This window comes from Hemitrygon akajei, chromosome 23, assembly GCF_048418815.1.
Source record: "Hemitrygon akajei chromosome 23, sHemAka1.3, whole genome shotgun sequence".
In the NCBI taxonomy this organism is placed as follows: Eukaryota; Metazoa; Chordata; class Chondrichthyes; order Myliobatiformes; family Dasyatidae; genus Hemitrygon; species Hemitrygon akajei.
Genome location: NC_133146.1, coordinates 42,185,400 through 42,203,184, shown reverse-complemented (window position 1 = coordinate 42,203,184; position 17,785 = coordinate 42,185,400). Strand labels below are relative to the sequence as shown.

Genomic DNA, 17,785 nt, shown 5'->3' with positions numbered 1-17,785 from the left:
TTCTTTCAGCTATCAAAGAAAATTTATGTTGAATCTGTTAGGCAATCTGGTGAATACTGATTTCAATGATTGCAGGAAAATACATTTTAAGTTAGCTTTTAACAAATAGTTGGAATACAATGAAAGCACAAGAGACTGCAGATCCCAGAATCTGGACCAACAACTGAACTGCTGGAAAAATGCAATATGTAAAACAGCATTTTTTAAAAAAGAGATATTAGTTTTATTTGTCTCGTGCACATCGGACTTTCTATACAGTGAAATGCGGCATTTTGTGTCAAAGGGCAACATGGTCTGAGGACGTGCTCACGGCAGCCTGCTAGTGCCGCCATGTTCTGATATCAACATAGCATGTTCACAATTTACTAATCCTAAGCTGTGCATCCCTGGAACGTGGCAGGGAACCGGAGTCCCTGGAGGAAACACATGCCAGCATGGAGAGAATGCACAACTCCTTACAGACAGCAGAGTTGAATTGAATCCCCCCCCCCCACCCACCCCAAACAATGACCACTTGCTCTGTAAAGTGTTGCTCTAACCGTTACATTTGTGGAAACGAAGTGCTGACTGATGGCTCTCATTGAGGGACATCCTTTGTCTCCATAGATGCTGCTTGATGTGCCAGTTGCAGTACCATACTGGTTTCCTCAGTTCCCAAGTTGGGGCTCAAGTTAAAGGAAAACTGAAATACAAACTTACCTGTTACAAAACAGGTCCACCAAACACAATGCTGTTATATTCAGACATAGTCCATACCTGACTAACATCCACAGACCACTCCGTGGCATTTACTCTGCATTGGTATTATATTTGACCCTGAAGGGATCATCACAAAGATCCAATAAGAAGTTTGAAATGGATCCATTTCTATGTGACTGAGGTTGATAGTTTTGCTGCAGGCCGCAACAAATGGGAGTCCAGTCATCAAACCGCTTGTGACTCAGCTCATTTGCATCTGAAACCCTCATTAAAACCTTTGTTACTTTGTATTTTACTATTACAATGAATGTGTAGTGAACGTCCTTTGTTCTACCCTTCTCATTTTTGAAATATCCAAATCTTAATTATGTGCTCTGCTGGGTAGAGTTTATTGGCTAGGTTAATGGGGGTGTGGTGAATTCAGCAGACTCTAACTACATAATAAAGCCAGTTGCATGAGGCATTTGAAGACACATTCACTGTCAGCTGCATTTATGATGTTATTGAACTTTGCGTATCACTGCATTCAGATCCCTTATACTTGAATCCCAATATTAACTGCTGCACACAAGTCCTCCCACTGCATTATTTGCCTGAAGGGAATTGTGGGCCTTTTGTAAAACTGGATCTTTCTACCCCCTCAGTCCTAAAGCCTCTAGTGCAACATCAGAAAGCAGTAAAGCCTGCACTGTCTTGTGTTTGACCATTATCAAAACATCCAGGATAGCTCAATTCTAGAACATCTGCTAACACCATCTCCTACCACACTGTAAAATTGTGTGGGCTGGGTTTAACCAGTGCAAATTGGATTTAATTGCTAATGAACATTTTAAAAATCTGGGCTTCTTCTGGAGCAATAAGCCTAGTTTGTACACTGAAAGTATGAAAGTGGGAGGTAGTACTAATATGGTATGATTTAGTGGACGTAGATTAATCGTACTGTTTTGATGCACACAATTCTAAAGTAGGATGTCCTTCCCCCTTGTCCACATGGATGCCTCAGTCTAATGACTTAACACTGTGCCAGTTAATTGTTCAGGTCCCATGTTCTCTGAAGAAGGTTTCTAATCACTGGATGTTCCACTGCAAGTGCAAGCACCCATAAAAATTCCAAAGGAAAATACTTTGTTCCCCCAGCGTCATTGCAGCCTGCTAACCACAATATCAAAGCCAAGTTCTTTAACTTAAAATAACTTTGAGATACTTCAACTGCATGTGGTTTGGTTACCAAATATATACAGTAGAAGAGTCTGAGTACAGACGACTGTCTTCCACTGCTTTCATATGTTTTTCAGTATGTACTCAATAATTTATCAAAAGGCATCTAGTGAGCCACAGACTGCCTGGAGCAAAGGAATCTTGATTTCTAGCATATTTAAATACTTTGGAAGGAGGAAGAAACAGATACTCAAGTTAATGTTTCTCTACACAGTAAATATCATATTAAATATGTACAGTATATGCAAACAAAACTTGATTAAGGGAAAAAATAGATAATTGAATAAATATTTTAATTTGTTATTTTCCCATATTTTATTCAGTGCATTAATTCATGTTTCATAAACAGAATAGATCTGCAACAAATAGCATTTTAGATTTCCTAAAAATTTCCTTACTAGCCGTTTGTTCTGTAATACCTTCACCTGCTTTGCAACTGTTTATTGGCATATAAATTTCATTAGATAACATATCTGAACTATTTGATAACGTATTTTATATAATCTGCAGAATATTGGGTTTGCTACGTCTTGTTTTTGCCTAACCAGTTATTACATGGTCTTTAGTAAGGCATTTGACAACATTTCACTTGGGGGGCTTGCCAAGAAGGTTCAGTCACTCAGCATTCAAGATGGTGTAGTAATTTAGATTAGACATTGGCTTTGTGGGAATAAGTCAATGTATTGACAGTAGATGGGATGTTATGTTACAGTTGTAGAAGATGTTGGTGATGCCTAATTTGGAGTATTGTGTGCAGTTTTGGTCACCTACCTACAGGAAAGGTATAAACAAGATTGAAAGAGTACAGAGAAAATATCAGGTTACAAAATAAATTGGGATAAAAGTGAAATTTTACCTCTTACTAAAGGAGATTATAGTCAATGTCAATTAATAACTCAATTTAGATGGCCGGCAAATGGTATAAAATATTTAGGTATAAGAGTCAATAATGATATAAAGAATTTATACAAATTAAATTACTTACCATTATTGAAAAAAATTCAAGAAGATCTTGATAAATGGATGACATTACCAATAACATTAGTAGGTAGAGTAAATACCGTAAAAATGAATATATTCCCTAGATTACAATACTTATTTCAATCACTACCAATACAACTACCCCAGAAGTTTTTTCAAGAGTTAAATAAATATGTGAGGAAGTTTCTTTGGAAAGGTAAGATGTCAAGAATATCGTTGGAAAAATTGACATGGAAATTTGACCTCGGAGGGTTACAACTTCCAAACTTTAAAAATTATTATAAAGCAAATCAACTTAGATTTATTGCATCTTTTTTTGATGAAGATAAACCGGCATGGATTAGAATAGAACTAGATAAAATAGGAGAAAATATACTAGAAAATTTTATATATAAGTGGGAATCTAAATGGATACGGGAAAAGAAAGAATCTCCAATATTAAAACATTTGATTGATTTATGGAATAAGATAAATATTGATGACGAGATAAAGAAATCTTTATTAGTAAAGAGATCTTTAATTCAAAATAAACATTCCTTTTACAATGGATAACCAACATTTATACAACTGGTTTCAAAAGGGGATTAGATATATAGGAGATTGTTTTGAAGGAGGTATATTAAGGTCATTTGATCAATTAAAGAATAAATATAAAGTATCAAACAACACTCTTTTTTGTTACTTCCAATTAAGGGCTTACTTAAGAGAAAAATTAGGTCAAACAATGTTATTGCCGAAATCTAGTGAAATAGAAACTTTAATTCAAAAAGGAAAAACTAAAAAATTTATTTCTTGTATGTATAGCTTGATTCAAAAACAGGCAACTAAACAAGGAGTCCATAAGTCAAGACAAAAATGGGAAAGTGACTTGAATATTAAAATTGAAGAAACAAGTTGGTCAAGACTATGTCTTGATAGTATGACAAATACAATAAATGTCCGGTTAAGATTAGTGCAATATAATTTTTTACATCAATTATATATTACACCACAAAAAATAAATAAATTAAATCCAAATTTATCTGATCAGTGCTTCCGATGTAACCAAGAAATTGGTACTTTCTTACATTCTACTTGATCTTGTTCTAAAATTCAACCTTTTTGGACAAATTTAAGAGTTTTATTGGAACAAATTATTGGAACACAACTTCCTCATAATCCAATATTATTTTTATTAGGTGAAATTGAAGGGATAAAATCGAAACCCAAATTGAATAAATATCAGAAAGAATTTATAAAAATTGCACTGGCAGTAGCCAAAAAGGCTATTGCAGTTACTTGGAAATCGGATGCATACTTAAGCATAGATCGTTGGAAGAATGAAATTTCCAGCTGTATTCCACTTGTAAAAATTACTTATAATTTAAGGGATAAATATGAAACATTTTTGAAAATTTAGCGCCCTTATTTACAAAAGACAGGATTAAATATATAGGTGCTCTGAAGATAAAATACTTGGTTATTTGGGGAAATAAATAAATATATATACTAAAGTTATTACGAACTCCGTGGAGCATGTGGGGATCTTCCCATATCCAGGCACTCTTTCTTTCTTTTTTTCTACAGGGATGTTAGGGGGGAGGGGCTAAGGGGAGGGGGGAAGGGTATTCTTTTTTTCTTTCTGTAACCATCTGAAAACTTTTTTTAAAAGTTTACAAAAAAAAGAAAGAGTACAGAGAAAATTTACAAGGATGTTACCGGGTCTGGAGGACCTGAGGTATAAGGAAAGATTGAATAGGTTAGGATTTTATTCCTTAGAATGTAGAAGATTGTGAGGAAATTTGATAGAGGTGTTCAAAATTATGAGGGGTATAAATAGGGTAAATGCAAGCAGGCTTTTTCCATTAAGGTTGGGTGGGACTGCTACCAGAGGTTAAAGGTTAAGGGTGAAAGGTGAAAAGTTTAAGGGGAACATGAGGGGAAACTTCTGCACTCAAAGAGGCGAGGGAGTGTGGAATGAGCTGGCAGCACAAGTGGTGCATGCAAGCTCGATTTCAATGTTTAAGAGAAGTTTGAATGGGTACATGGATGGTAGAGATATTGACGGCTATTGTTCCAGTGCAGGTCAATGGGAGTAGGCAGTTTAAATGGTTTCGGCAGTGACTAGATTGGCTGAAGAGGCTGTTTCTCTGCTGTATGACTCTCTGTTTAAGGCCAAAGTGGAATAAACTTCATAGAGTTCAGGAATTTCTTTCCTTTTGGCGGCCATAAAATATAAGAATGTGATTGAACAACTTAGATAAACTTTCAGAGCCAAAGCTAGTTTTTGGTCACAATAAAGTCTGGTTAAAAGCAACTAGACCATTTGATAATGACAGGAAGTGAGGCTCTGAAAGTAGGTTCTGACAGGTGCGGGTAGATGCATGACAACATAATGCTGTTTAAAGATTAGAAAAGGGAATTATGCAGGACACTGATGAAACATTGCTGGTTACACCGTTTACAAAAACAATCAAGTTCACCGTACAGTGATTGCACATAAGCAGGTTTCAGAATACTTTAGTCAGTCTAATATTCTAGATTAATACAGCATTTATTGTTCAGTTAAAGGTGATGACTGATTCATCTCATAAGCAATACAAATTAAAATGACTCATGATTTTATGACTCACCGCAGTGTGAAAGCACCCTTATTTTGGAGATAGCAACTCCTGCTATTTGCACCTAGCCCTGTAAAGCAGCCAGTGCTGGATACCCAGGTTGTGAGCCATGTCACCTGTTAATCAGTGAGCATTGAAGTGGTGTAACATTTAACTGTTATAATTCTGGAGACCCAACATAATTTCTCCTTAGATTGTCATACTGTGGAATGAGTGAACAGCTAAAGCTTTTGTGTTTACTTCACTAGGCTTGAAGACAGTCATGTTGTAAAATTACACTAATACTTTGAATCTCATTGTTTATTTATCTATCTGTCTATTTATTTATCTATCTTTCTGTGTATTTATTCCCATCCATAGATGCTGCCTCACATGCTGAGTTCCTCCAGCACATTGTGTGTATTGCTCTAGATTTCCAGCATCTGCAGTACCTCTTGTGTTTATGCTTTGAAAATGTAGAAGTTACAAGTATGATTCAATATAGAAATTACTGATAATCCATATTTTATTGAGGTACTGAAGACAATAGTACTAACTTGCACTGCTGACAGTCTTACACCAATTCCATGTTTGCATTGTTTTACTGTAGGAGTCCCAAAGTTGCGATCAATAATTCTTCGTGCCACTGCAGGAGGCTGATCTGCAGTCCTCTCTCCTCTCAAAATTCGTCACTCCTCTCTCCTCTTTGAACCTTACCCCCTTGTGAACTCTACTCTCTCCGCACCAATCCCAACCTCACCATCAAACCTGCAGACAAAGCGAGTTCTGATATAGTCTGGCAGACTGACCTCTGCCATGCTGAGGCTGGGCAGCAACTCTCAGACAACCCCTCTTACTTACTCCTTAAAAAGGACTCCACCCAGGGCCATCATCACATTGTCTCTGACACAACCAAAATGCTGCAGGACTGCCAAAGGATTTCAGCCCGAAACGTGGACTGTACTTTTTTCCATAGATACTGCCTGGCCTGCTGAGATCCTCCAGTATTTTGTGTGTGTTGCTCGGATTTCCAGCATCTGCAGATTTTCTCTTGTTTGTGTTTGTCTCCGATACCATCACCAAACTCATCACTCTGGAGATCTCGCATCCACTGCCACAAGCCTCATAGTTCAGTGCTCATTTTTATGTCCTAGCCAAGATCCACAATGGATCCAGATGGACTCAGATCTTGCCCCACTGAATTTGTGTCCGCATACCCCAACTCTCATTTTACCCCCTTCCTTCCTACATCCGCAACACTTCACATTCTCTCAATCTCAACAACTTACAGTTTCCAGCCCCTGATCACCTTGTTTTCACTATGGATGTCTAGTCCCTATGCACTTCTATTGCCCATCAAGAAGGCCTTCTAACTTTCTGCTTCTTTCTTGTCAAAAGACCAGATCACTTCCCCTCCACGACCAACCTCCTCTATCTGGTGGAACTGGTCCTCACACTCTCACACTCAGCATTTTCTCCTTAGGTTCCTCCCATTTTCACCAAACTCAAGGTGTAGCTATGAGCAGCTGCATGGGTGCCAGCTATGCTTGCCTTTTCATGGGCTACGTGAAAAAAATCCACGTTCCAAGACTTCTCTGGTAATGGTCTCTAACTCTTGTGGAGTTGTGGTGTTGTGGAGAGCGCCCTCTTCTTTGTGGTGGCGTGTTGGGGAGGAAGCATTAAGAAGAGGGACGCCTCACGTCTTAATAAGCTGGTAAGGAAGGCGGGCTCTGTCGTGGGCAAAGTACTGGAGAGTTTAACATCGGTAGCTGAGCGAAGGGCGCTGAGTAGGCTACGGTCAATTATGGATAACTCTGAACATCCTCTACATAGCACCATCCAGAGACAGAGAAGCAGTTTCAGTGACAGGTTACTATCGATGCAATGCTCCTCAGACAGGATGAAGAGGTCAATACTCCCCAATGCCATTAGGCTTTACAATTCTACCGCCAGGACTTAAGAACTTTTTAAAAGCTATTATTAATGCTTTTTGAGATGGTGATTTAGATGCATATCATATTTTTTTACTGAGTTAAGTATTGTATGTAATTAGTTTTGCTACAACAAGTGTATGGGACATTGGAAAAAAAGTTGAATTTCCCCATGGGGATGAATAAAGTATTTATCTATCTATCTATCTATCTATCTTCCTGTGCTGTGTTCATGACTGCATCCCTTTGCATTAGGGCTGCTTCATGCACTCATGTTGACCTCATCAATTTCATCCACCTTCCATCCTGACCTTAAATTCACTTGGTCTATTTCTGACATCTCTCTCCCCTTTCTCAATCTCTCTGTCTCTACTTCTGGAGACAAACTGTCTACCAATATCTTTCATTAACCTTCCATCTCCCAGCCTGTCTCCTGTAAAAATGTCATTCCCTCTTCTCAGTTCCTTCCTCTCCACTGCATCTGTTCCCAGGATGAGACTTTTCTTTGCAGGACATCAGAGACTTGCCTCTTCTTCAAAGAATGAGGGTTTCTTTACTCCAACATTGATGCTGCCCTCAGCTGCATCTCTACCATTTCCTGAACATCTGTCCCCACCCAGTCTTCCTGATGTCTTAACAGTGATAGAGTTCCTTTTGTCCTTACCTACCACCCCATGAACCTGCACATACAACACATCATTCTCCACAACTTCCATCATCTCCGAAGGGATCTTACCACCAAACATTTCTTTACCTTCCCTTCCCCACCCCTCCACATCCCTCTGTGATTTTCTTGTCTATTCATCCCTCCTCACTAATCTCTCTCCTAGCATTTATCCCTGCAAGCTGCCAAAATGCTACCCCTGCCCATACACTACCTCCTCCACCTCTATTCAGGATGCCAAAAAGTCCATCCAGGTGAGGCAACATCTCACCATTTCACCTGTTAATCTGCTGGGGTTGTCTATTGTGTCTGGTGCTCCCGATGCGGTCTGCTCTACATTGGTGAGTCCTGTTGTAAATTGGGGATTACTTTTTTGAGTACCTCCACTCCATCTGCCAAAAGTGGAACTTTCTGTAGCAAATATTTTCATTCTGATTCCATTACACACTTGAATTTCACTAATTAGTCCCACTCTGAGATTCTTTGAAAAATCTCACACTTTGTTATGCAAGATCCAACTGGCTGTTTAATGTTCTAATAAAACATAATTACTGCTCAATTAACTTTCCAGCACTAAAAAAAATGAATATTTCTTCAAACCATTACCAGTGCCATTTGTTTTTGTGTGCATATTTCCATCATTATTTGTCACATTTTATTTTGAAAAGAAAATTAAACTGTGCTGTTAATCTGTGGTTTGTCGTCTGTAAGAATTCCTTAAAGTGATTGGCTCCTGAGACTATTAAATTACAAATGCTGTAATGTCACTTAGCAGGGCTGCAGAAATCCGCTAAAACAAAAGACTAATGTCAGCAGATATTTGGAAATTTGAAGTTGTTACCAGAGGTTGCTGGAGTTTTGTACAACTATTTTTGTAGCAGTGCTGCCACAGATTATTTCATTAGTATGAAAAAACTCAAGGCTAATATGAAAGATAACCTTTCAGAATATCTTAGTACATCTACTAAGTTGTGTGTAGCACTGATTATTAAATGCACATAGTCTCTTTAAAACTCTATTTTAAATAATACTAAATGGGGATCGTTTTTGTTTTGAATATATATGCAGTAAGTCGTATCTATTTACTACTTATTTTCATTTTACCTGATCATAACAAATGCCCCAAAAATTGTTTGTCTCTGCTTGCCATAACACTAACTTGTCCCAATGTAATAGAAACTTCTTATTTAGATTTTAACCATACTAGTTAATTACTTCTCCTGTTCAATATTGCGTAACTGTTTTGAGCTTTCACACTTAGTATGTAGCCGCAAGTTTTTCATCATCCTGCATGTGTCTTCATCGCTCTTAAAAATATCAGCACGTGTAACTGTCCTATTTACTGATTGCTGGTGAATAATATTTGAGTAGGCTGTGAGGACTTTTGCAGCTTAGACTACCAAACCCCGAAGCCGAAGCTACGATAAAAGAGACAATCTGTTCCACAGTGTAGTGTCAGTGGCATTTACGTTAAACAATTCCTTGTGCTCTTACTTGTTTTCTTCCATATGTTTTGCTTTATCAAGTTCTCAGTTAGATACAGGATGGGTTGCATCTTATGAGTAGATTCTCATAACTGTAAATAATATATAAGTAGCTTAGAAACACAAAAAGTATATTTAATTATAAAAATCAGTTGAATAGGTGAAGTTGAAATCTTAATATTGAAATTAATGGGATATGTGAAGCCTGGCAGAGCAAGCTTGTGATAGCTTGTGACGTTCTGGAGGACTACATTTAAACTCTGGCATTATAATAACTATGTTACACAAAGTTGGGTGTCGAAAGCAGTGCACTTCACATTATATTTATATTTATCATATTATATTTATTTGTGTTTCTGTTCCATTAATCTAAAGGTGCTATTCAACTACAGAAAGTCACTTTCAAGGACTCTACAACTCTTGTTCTCAGTATTATTTTTAATATGAAAACAATTTGTCTTTCACACATTGGTTGCTAGTCTTTATTTGTGTATAGTTTTTCATAAATCCCATTTATTTTCCTGTGAATGCCTTCAAGAAACTGAATCTCAATGTAAATGGTGGCATTGATAAGAAGTTTACTTTGACTTTGACATGACTTTGAAATACTCATTTAAATTATGTGTCAAAACTCTTGAGGATAACACTTACTATGTAAATATCCAGCATAAACCTCACAATATTGTATTTTAAATCTCCTTTGCCTGCTCTTCCAACATTGTACAGCTATTTCATGCAAAATCAGTATAGAAATATAGCTGTAAATTGAATTGCATTAATTATTTTAGTTAGTATAGTGAATTGCAATGAAGAATAGTTGCAATTCTCTTTGCTGTAAATTAAATCTTACACATTGAAATTTGTTTGGCCTCTCAAAAGTACTTCATTGGATATTACAGACAAGCTTGCCAGAGGCAATAAATCTAAATTTAGGCATACCTTAATAGTGCATGGACTCCAGACAATAAACCAGCCAGATGTCAGAAGAGATCAATCTTCACTACTTCCTCCTTGCAAGGTTAAGACGAGCTGGTCAGGCATCTTGCAGATAATGTCAGCAGCAGGGACAGTTCTTCCAGTGCCAGTTATAGCATGAGCACCCCACTAAGTTTTTAAACAGCTGGGGCTGAACAGAACAAGAAATTTTTTGTTATAAATACCTCAGAAATTCAACACTTGCAATGGGCAATTCATTTGTCCTTCGAAAGTGGACATCACTGATGAGACACCCAGCATCCTTATATTGTGTTGTCAAGAATATGAAACATTGTGGATTACATACTGAATTACAGTAATTCTGTGACCTTTGAATACCTCAAACTAACCTCATTGCATTAATGACTGGAAAGTGTTTCTGCTGTATTAATCTGAAAATGCCATTGGACTATGGAAATATGATACTCAAAGTCCACATCAGAAACTCTGAAGGTATTTGGCAGAGATGCATTGCTCCGGTATTATACTATATTAAGTGATCCATAAGCAAAACACACAGATAATACAAGCCTAAAATAAGACAAAAAAAAGTTGGGAATATCCAGCAATCAGGTAGCATAAGTATGAAATTCTGAAACACCAGGCTGGATCCTACTCAATCCCTCCCATAACTAGTGTGAGCCTCTCTGATTGTAGTTTATTTTTGCAACCAAATATCGACAAGACCATGCTGTCTTGAGCATGAGAACAGCATGAGAGCTCTGAGAATAGCATCTGGACAGCAAGCTAGATGTCAAAAGGCCTTTTCCATTGACACATTATTTTGATGAGCAGAAATATGTGGAAATAATTAAAACATACTTTTACACTGCTGGCATATAGGGCAACAATGATGGTCTTCCACGTCTGGTGGTGTTCAGGGTTTCCTTCATCATGTCAGTTGCTTCCTCTCGGTTTTCACCACTATCAGTTTCACAAGTCCAGAATGGAGACTCAGGAATACCGTCACACTCAGACGAAGGATTCTTCATTGCTGTTTCCGTAACAATTTTGTTTTACCAGTCAGGGTTGATTGCCCTAAGCTGAACGCCTGAACCTGGAAGACCAGTGGACCACTCTTAGTCTGGCCTCTACCCTTTGACTTGTTTGGCATGGGTGACCCTACCAAGAATGAAAGCATGAAGCCCTGACTCCAGCCAACGCTAGCCCTCCAGGTCATTGAGGCACGCCAGCCTCCAAACCACGACAAGGTTGTGGTCCTCTTGGGGAATAATTTAAAGGATTGTTATTTTAAAAAAAATTAAAACATAATAAACATTATTTTAATAATCTGTACATAAATAAATTAATTGTGCATAAATTGATTAAGATTATGAATACGAATTAAGGAAGATTTTAAAATATGTTATTTAATTGTATTTATCTTTTCCATGCATTTTATTTGCCGCATTCAATTGAACTAGATACGGCAACAATGACAGACTGGAGATGGGGTGGGGTAGGGAGCAGATGTGAAATGTCTCTGCTCCACTGTTGAGTTCCTCATGGATTTACACTGGGCTCTGTGCACACGTGCGAGGAAGGAATGCAGATCCACGCTCCAGTCCACATGCTGGCTTATCTTTACACAGCTGGCAATTAGCCATCACCACAATCTGACCCACTAACTTTTCATCTATCCACAGATGTTTCATGACCTGCTGAATTGTTCCAGCATTTGCTGTTTAATTTCAAATCATATCTGGATGGTTGCTAATAGAAGTGTTAATTTCTTCAGCTCCAACTAATCATTTCCTTTTAGAAACCTCAGAGCAGCAGCTGAAAGGACAGATTACATGCCACAAATTCATTACATGCAACAAATGCTGTGAGTTTCTGTGTATCACAGTAATATCAAAGCGAAGGTTCTGTGGCATGAATCCTTAGGGAAGGCAATTACAGTGTGCTTGCTGAAGCGTATTTAATATTTCAGTAACAATTGAGTAGTATTGTAAATATATGGTTTGATTAAGCATTCTTTGTTTATTTATATAATTCATAACGGTTATATGTATGAAGTATGTGAATGGCATATGTCATTACACAACCACGTCACATTTGTGCGCCTCACTAAAGTAAAACTAACTGTATATGAGTTATCCCAGGCTCCTGTGTTTTTCTTTCAATACAGGAACATTTAGAACCAAAACCATTGTTGATTGCAGAATGCTTTAGATTTCATAAGTGGAATCAGAAGGAAGTGAAATCCATTTCAGCTTACATGCTGAATTGAAGGAATTGTCTGAGCATTGTTGATGCACTTAATGATTCACTGAGAAATCATGTAGTGTGTGGAATCTTACAAGAAAGCATTCACAAATGACTCCTAACTGAAGCACAACTCACATTCAAAAGAGCATTTGATGTTGCTGTATCAATGGAAACTACAGCCTAGGATGCAATTGAGTGCAGTCAGGAATGAAAGTGAGCACGAACAGAACTGCAACATCTGAAAAGAAACCCGCCTGTCTGAACAGGGGCTCACGTACACCAGACCAGTGCAGATTTAGAGGCAAAGCTTGTAGAAAACGCAATAAAGTAAAACACATACAAAGAGCATGTCAGGCAGACAAAAATAAACAGACTGCATAGGAAAGTGAAAAAGAAAAGATGTCAAGTTGCAGTTTCAAAAAGAGCGCTAATCTGCATGCTGTTGAAGACAAATCTGATAATAAGAGTGACACAGGACTGAATAGCCTTGAGATCCACAAAGCAAAAGGACGAAGGAAAAGTACAAATGAAACAGACTAATGAGGTGCGGTGTACAGGGTGTGACTAGTAGTTCTTAGGTTTTATGTGGTTCCACACAAATATAGCTTTGTGTGTAGTTTTTCGTTGGTTCTTTGTTCTACTGTGAATGCCTGCAGGAAAATAAATCTCAGTGTAGAAAATGGTAATAAATTTGATAATAAATTTACTTTGAACTTTTAAACTTTGAATATGCAGATCTGCTTTGTAAGTTCACTTGCATCCTTCAATACAGAATCCAGCAGCACAGCAGGGAATTATATTAGCTTTTAAAAGTACTGGTTCAGTATCCCTTATCCAAAAACCTCTGAAATCCAAATGTTTTACGAACGCTGACATGGCGTCACAAATAGATAATTCCACAAGACGCTAGAAAGGTTCCCAGGAAATGGGCAGGTCTCTGCACACCACAGACATTTCGGAGAAATGATCTCATATATGTAATAAACAGAAGTTAATGAAAAATGGAAAACACTCCATTAAGCAAAAAATGAAGATCTGGATCATGTATCGTCAGCGTCGGAGTGAACATGAAATAAGCAAAGATCGAGCATGGTGAACTGAAAATTGAAGGTAATTGTAAATATTCTGCAGGCTGGTTGCAGAAATTTAATAGAAGGCCCAGTGTTAAATTTTTAAAGCATGTGCTGATCACTAAACTCTAGCACCAGAATAAGTCTGTGATGCTGTTTTTATACTTTACGTAATGGCATTAAATTTTTAAAATATCATTAATGAAAATCTAACACCAGAACGTCCATTTCTGACATCTTCCTCCACTTTCTTGATCTCTCTCACACTATTTTTGGAGACAAACTGCTGACTGGCATCTTTTGTAAACCAACCAATTCCCACGGTTATTTTGATTGTACCTCTTCCTATCCTGTTTCTTGTAGGAATGTTATTCCTTTTTCTCAGTTCCTTCTTCTCCACCGCATCTGTTCCCAGGATGTGGCTTTCCTTTCCAGCACATCAGAGATGTCCTCTTTCTTCCTCTACCAGTGATGCTGCCCTCACTCACATCTCATTCATTTCCCAAACGTCTGTGCACACTCCATCTTCCCTGCCTTAACAGTGACAGGGTTCTTCTTGCCTTTATCTACCTCCCCGTGAGCCTCCACAATCAACACATCATTCGTCACAGCTTCCGCCATCTCCAAAGGGATCTGACCACCAAAAATATCTTTACCTTCCCCCCTCCCACTTTTCACAGGGATTGCCCCCTCTTGATCTTCCACCTGCCACTTACACTTGCGAGTGGTCAAAGTGCAACAACCTGCCTGTTCACCTCCTCCCACACCTCCATTCAGAGCCCCAAACAGTCCTTCCAGGTGAGCCAACACTTCACTTGTGTCCAGTGCTCCCAATGCAGCCTCTTCTACATTGGTGAGACCCATTGTAAATTGGGGAAGAGCTTTCTCGAGAACCTCTGCTCCATCGACCAAAAGTGGAACTTCCCGGTAGCCAAACTTTTTAATTCCAATTTCTTTTCCCTTCCAACGTGTCAGTCCATTGTCTCCTCTTGTGCTAAGATGAAACCACCTTCAGGTGTTGGAGTAACACCATATATTCTGTCTGGGTGGCCTCCAACCTGCTGGCATGAATATCAGTTTCTCTTTCCAGTAAAAAAAATGTTTTCCCTTCCCTCTCCCCTCTCTTCTCTTCCCCATTCTGGTCTCTTACCTCATCTCACCTGCCTAGCACCTCCCCCTGCATCCTCTCCTCCTCCCCTTTCTCCTATCATCCACTCTCCTCTCCAAACAGGTTCTTTCCTCTCCAGGTCTTTACCTATCCCAGCCACCTGGCTTCACCTATCACTGTCTAGCTAATCCACCTTCCCCTCCCCAACTTGTTATTCTAGCATCTTCTCCCTTCCTTTCCAGTCCTGAAGAAGGGTCTCAGCATTCTGTTTACACTTTTCCATAGATGCTGCCCGGCCGGCTGAGTTCCTCCAGCACTTTGTGTGTGTTGCTCTGTATTTCCAACATCTGCTGATTTTCCCTTGTTTGACCCAACTTTGCTGATCATTCTTATACCTTACATAAAACCTAAAAAGTCAAATACAAATTCAGCATACTGTAACCTTATAATCAAAACACAATATCATAGAAACATAGAAAATAGGTGCAGGAATAGGTCATTTGGCCGTTCGAGCCTGAACCGCCATTCAATATGATCATGGCTGATCATCCAACTCAGAACCCTATACCTGCTTTCTCTCCATACCCCCTGATCCCTTAAGCCACAAGGGCCATATCTAACTTCCTCTTAAATATAGCCAATGAACCGGCCTCAACTGTTTCCTGTGGCAGAGAATTCCACAGATTCACCACTCTCTGTGTGAAGAAGTTTTTCCTCATCTCGGTCCTAAAAAGCTTCCCCTTTATCCTTAAACTGTGACCCCTTGTTCTGGACTTCCCCAACATCGGAAACAATATTCCTGCATCTAGCCTGTCCAATCCCTTTAGAATTGTATACGTTTCAATAAGATCCCCCCTCAATCTCTCTCATAGTTGGAGAGTGAAAACTTGTTGTTGTTCGTTGTTGTTCAACAGCTGATTCTGGTACTTTCCTGATGGTATTGTGCTGCTTTTGTCACCCTGCATATGTTATATTTTCATTACATTATTGGTATGTTAATATTTTTTACTGTTAAATCTATATATGTGATGAACAAGTGTAAGACAAGGACAGCTTACCGGTAGCAGAGTCGCAAATGATGGCAATCCCAAGCTATCTCAATGTATATTCCAAGATCCCAAATCCAAAGCACTTCCAGCACCAACCATTTCGGCTAAGGGGCACTCAATCTGTATTTACTCATTTTTCTTAATAAACGTTTTTATGTGCCCCTTGGTATCAGTGGTATTTAATAACTATATAAGAAATGGATTCTCTCTCTTTGGCATTGGCAGCTGCCACTTCTGCTGATGTTGGCAAGGGTGATTTCAGGACAAGGCCTTACGACTATGCTGCAGGCCACCAGCGGTGATTCCAAATGATGGTCCCAGTTCAAATTAATTTACCTTATTTTGTCATTAATAACAATAACATTGTTTCTCAATAAGTGTTTCTAGTATCCCCTTCATTTTTGCTGGATGCATGTCTCAAAGAGAGAAGTGCCTATTACTATTCAGAGGGAGATTCAATAATGAAGGTGATCTTGAACATGGCTCTATCTCAAGAGAGAGCTCTGTGACAGCAAATGCCACAATGAAGAATGTCTGGTGATACTTGAGTCTTTTAAAGCGCCGGTTGGATTAGGAAGATGGAAGATCAGACACTGTATCTGCCTTTTCTTTGTCAAGAAAGCCTCTGGGTAAAATAATTCAATAAAAGGGTAGTGTCATTAATCCTATAACACACTGCTTCTATTCCGGCCACACATAAAGCTGTGATCTCTGAATCATAAGACTGACGGTGTCTACCAGAAGTTAGTTCTGACTGTGAATGAAGTGGACTGAGAGAGGGAGAGTATGACAGCAACTCTTATATAAAAGAGTACCTTTTATATTTCATTGTAAGTTCATAAAAAGTCTGAATTAGAACTATTGAGCAATGTGAATATCATGGAAGTGAGAAGGGTGAGGTTTGTGTGGAATCTCTGGCACTAATTTTTAGTGAATTAATTATGTGGTTAGATTGTACTGCCTCCTGGGTTTCCCCAATTTCCAATGAATGATTTACTACAAAATAATGCAATACTGCTGGGTTTTGTTAACTATGAAAATTAGTAAATAATAATACCTGTTGAAATTGTTCTTTTTAAAAAAGGAACAAACGTCAATGAAAAAATATACTCTTGGAAAGCAAGCTGCATTTTCATTTGATCATTGGATTTTGGTTGTTTCAATCAGACAATGTTCTTAGCTTTTGACTGATTGTAACAGTGAGAGGTTATGAGAAGTTTCACTTTGATATAGGAGAGTTTATCATCATCTGTCTTGTTTCAAGTGTTGCCTTATTCTTGCTAGTCCACCAAGCTCACCGTGTCTAAGGTGAACTATGTTCTACTACAGCAACCATTCAGTATTAAAATCTTCATCACTTTTTAAAATATGCAACTTGTGGTAACACTGCCTTCATGTACCTAAGCTTAAACTCTGAATTCCATGCATAAATTAATCTTCTTCTTTCCACCTTTACGATACTTGTAACCCAGCTCTCAAAACAAGCTTTTGCCCTTTATGTTTGGTAGTGATGCTCTGAACCGTCTTCAGATGTTCTACCATGTTAGTGGTATTTTATAACCGCAGGTTGTTGTAATATGGCCATAGAATCAAGGTATAGTAAAATAAAGAAGAGCATAGATTCTCTGACGGGGTGGAAAACTGTAGGAGGAGTTCAAGGAGTTGCTACATTCTGTATGATACAGTGAATAATAAATGTACAGTGTGATATTGAATTATCCAAAGTGGTCTTGGGTCATTTATTATTTTATGTTTAAATACTATGTGCAGCATTTGAAATGATAATGAAACCATAAATCATTTTCATGGCTTATAT

The 17,785-nt window shown here is 38.2% G+C and overlaps 1 protein-coding gene across 3 annotated transcripts in view; it reads left to right on the top strand.

The window, feature by feature from the left end:
- Positions 1–17,785, top strand: part of adgra1b (adhesion G protein-coupled receptor A1b) — a 533,717-nt gene that overhangs the window by 263,959 nt on the left and 251,973 nt on the right. The window lies entirely within an intron of this gene.